The 3,829-nt window shown below is 32.8% G+C and overlaps 1 non-coding gene across 1 annotated transcript; it reads right to left on the bottom strand.

Annotated features, from left to right (window-relative positions):
* Positions 1-1,200: 1,200 nt before the first annotated feature.
* Positions 1,201-1,303, bottom strand: LOC138093509 (U6 spliceosomal RNA). The gene has a single exon (XR_011146108.1). It is a non-coding gene; the product is annotated as a U6 spliceosomal RNA (small nuclear RNA).
* Positions 1,304-3,829: the final 2,526 nt, after the last annotated feature.

Below are 3,829 nucleotides of genomic sequence, written 5' to 3'. Positions count from 1 at the left end.
AAAGCAGACAGTTCATTTCAGTTCAGTTGTTCAGTCATGTCTGACTATTGCCACCCCATGGATTGCAGCATGTCAGGCTTCCCTGTCCATCTCCCAGAGCTTGCTCAAACTCATGTCAATCGATTCGGTGATGCATCCAACCATCTCATCTTCTGTGGTTCCCTCCTATTCTTGCATTCAATCTTCCCCAGTATCAGGGTCTTTTCCAAACAGTCAGCTCTTCGGATCAGGTAGCCAAAGTATTGGAGCTTCAGCTTTAGTATCAGTCCTTCTAATGAATTTTCAGGACCAATTTCCTTTATGATGGACTAGTTGGATCTCCTTGCAGTCCAAGGGACTCTCAAAAGTCTTCTCCAACACAACAGTTCAAAAGCATCAGACAGTTGCATGTTTTGTTTTTCTCAACCAATTGGAAAATTTTTTTCTTAAAATGAGTGACTTGTACATTTACTATGTCTGCAATGTGTAGTCTCAATTTTGTCAAAAAATTTATTTTTTTGATTGAAGTAGAGTTGATTTACAAAGTTGTGTTAGCTTCAGGTATACAGCAAAGTGATTCAGATATGTGTATGTACGTATTATGTAGTACATGTATATTGTTTTTCAGATTTTTTTATATTATAGATTGTTGCAAGATATTGAATATAGTTCCCAATGCTAGTCAGTAGGTCCTATTATATATTTAAAATATTGTAGTTTGTATCCTCTGCTAATCCAAAACTCCTAATTTATCCTTCCTGTACCTTCTGCTTTGGTAACCATAAGTTTATTTTCTAAAGAAAGTTCTTAAAATATATTTTTAAATTAATTGTTTCATGCTTTTAAAAACTTTTTCAAGAGCTTAAATTTATTCATTTATTTCCTTTTTGTGTATCTTCTCTTTCAGGAATTTTCTGACACATTTACAATGTTTTCCCATTTTCATTGCCATCATTATTTTTCTGCCTTCCCTTTTCTTTAATGACCCTTACTAAATAATATTCTTATTAGTAAACCCCTGAGCACTTTGTAAGTTAGTCTTCATTACTGAGAAAACATTGTGATATTTCTCATTTATTTTATTTCAATAAAATCTCTTTTAGTTTTATATTTTTGTCTATCTGTTTAAATTTTAGAACATATGGCAAACTTTAAAATAAATATATTTGCAGTATGATTGTTTTCTGTGTTGCAATGCTTTCTGCCATACAACAACGTGAAAAAAATATGGAACACTTCATGAATTTGTGTGTCATCCTCATACAGAGACCATGCTAATCTTTTCTTTATAGCTCCAATTTTAACATATGTGCTATAAGTGAAAGTGAAGTCGCTCAGTCGTGTCTGACTCTTTGCGACCCATGGACTGTAGCCCACCAAGCTCCTCTGTCCATGAGATTCTCCAGGCAAGAATACTGGAGTGGGTTGCCATTTCCTTCTCCAATATATGTGCTATATAAGAATACAAATAAGGATGTGTATTTTATTTTGAAATATAGTATTATGTTTTTCTTTTAATTCATCATTTGGAAGGGGAAATATCATCAGCTCATGTGTTTTCATTTTTATTTTCTGTCTTCTCGTAATAGCATTGTATAAAATTATCTATGTGTGTGTGTGTGTATGTGTGTGTATGTCATTATAGCAGTTGACCATGTTCTCAGTTGAATGGCACTTTGTTCTTTGAGTGACAAATAATAACCTCTTCAATGCCTCAGTATATATGTGTGTTTTTGGTTTTGTTTGTTTGTTTTTTGTATCAGCAAAGGTTTTGTGTCCTCTGACTTTTTGATTCTTGTTTCTTACAAAGGAAATATCTTTTTTCATTTTTGCTACATAATTTCTAAAGGTAGTTTAACACTTCCTGGTTAAAGTCTACTCTTACAAGAAGTAATGGCTTTAGAAGTTGCAACCTTGAATTGTGCTTGGCTTTAATATGCTTTCTATGATTAACATATCTACTATAATGCTTTTTGTTATAGGCTTTCTCTTTGGGGAAATGGTTTTAAAGTAATTTTTCAAATGGCTTTAAAGCAATATTTCCAATTTTTTCCACTGTCTTCCCTCTGCTCTCTTCTGTGCATTTTCCCAAAAAACTATTCTTATTTGACACTTACTACAAAGGCTTCTCATAGAAATATAATAGAGAAATCAGTAATATTTGATTTTTTATAAAGTTCAATGTATTTTGATTTTATTTACTTAACAGTAATTTGAAGTGTTGTCATTTTCTGTATTCAGGTTATGATGAGGAAATGTTTGTGTGTGATTTCATTTTTTTCTTAGTTTTCCTTATTTAGAAGGTAGATGGGTACAAATGGTTTTAGGCAACCATCCTTTTCCTCAGCTATGTGGAAGATCTTGGCACTGCCTTTTTATTCTCTAATCTTTCTCTTGGTCATGGTGCTTGAAATTATCCATGACTCCTATTTTAACCTGAGCAATCATCTATGACATTATTTTATATAGATTTATTATTCCAATCATGTTATTTCATTTTAAATTATTTTGTATAACGGTATTTTATAGTGAATTACAAGATATTTTCATGAAAAACAGTAGTTCAAATATGCAAATAAAAGTATTTGAAGAAGTAAAATATATCTGAATGAACATGGTTTTTGATATGTTATTAATATATGTGTTCTACTAAAGTAGTATAATATAAGTGCATATTTGACTACTCTATATCTGAACATTTAAATAATCATTAGCTAAAGATGTCTTTCAGTGTATATTCACCCTAGTAAAATGGAATATTGTCTTCTCTTCAGGCTTTCAGAGCATTTACTATGTATTACATGTATGTTCTCATGTATAGCTAAATAGAATTGACATAGTACATAAGTTGTGATCTTATTGAATAATCATTGCTTTATAAAGGACTTGTAAAAAAAAGTACAAAATGATAAAAAGAGACTATTATAGTTTTTTTCTAGTATATTTTTGCTTTGTTATCAATGACTGTGTTTGAATACATGATTTTTTTTTTTTTTTAAGGAAGAGGGAATTTATGCAAGAAAAAGCCAATCTATTCCAGTGGTTGAGAATTTCAGAAATATGTCATTGGATGAATAATTCTTGAGTGAATTGGGATAGTAGCTTAGTAGTTTAGTGCCAAGTATTTAAAATAAACACTTGGAAAGAGAATGGATAAATACAGAGAGAGGACAAAATATTGAAAGGAGTTATAGCCCTGGTTTTAGAAGTGAAGGACCTGAGCAAGAATCACAGCTGGTAGCTACACAGCTCTGTCTGTATACCCACAGGACTGTCATGTTGAACATTAGATTAGGTATGCACTCAAGTAAAGGTTGTAACAAGATTAAAATAGGTGAAGACCTAAAAGAAAACCACTTTCTAATTAAACACACACACACACACACACACACACTTCAAAATACGATAGATTCAAAAACAAGCCTACAGTATTTTGCAGCTCCCTCTGAAGTGTTAGAGTCTGTCTCTCAATTCTTTGAAACTATGCTGGCCTTGTGATTTGCATTGACTGGAGTATATTGTAGAGATTATGTTGGGTAAGTTCCAGAGCTTAGGTCTACCAAGGCCTTATGGCTTCCACATCTGACTTCCATGGGGTATTGTTCTAAAACTGACATGGAAAGGAGTTAGTCTGATTTACTGTGGATTCAGAAATCACTGGTGATGTGAATGGAACCAAGAAGGAAGCCACAACTACATTCACTGTCTCTGTACAGTTTATGAGTGGGACCATCTCAGATATTCTCGACCAGCTCTTCCTCTTGCTGATTGTAGCCACATGAATGAGTCTCAGCATGTTCAATAGCAGATCCAGCAGCCAGACAACCCATAAGTTTTTCAGGAATATTCC

The sequence above is a fragment of the Capricornis sumatraensis genome, chromosome 1, assembly GCF_032405125.1.
Source record: "Capricornis sumatraensis isolate serow.1 chromosome 1, serow.2, whole genome shotgun sequence".
Taxonomy (NCBI): Eukaryota; Metazoa; Chordata; class Mammalia; order Artiodactyla; family Bovidae; genus Capricornis; species Capricornis sumatraensis.
Note: the sequence above shows the minus strand (reverse complement) of the source record. Positions and strands in the feature narration are given on the sequence as shown.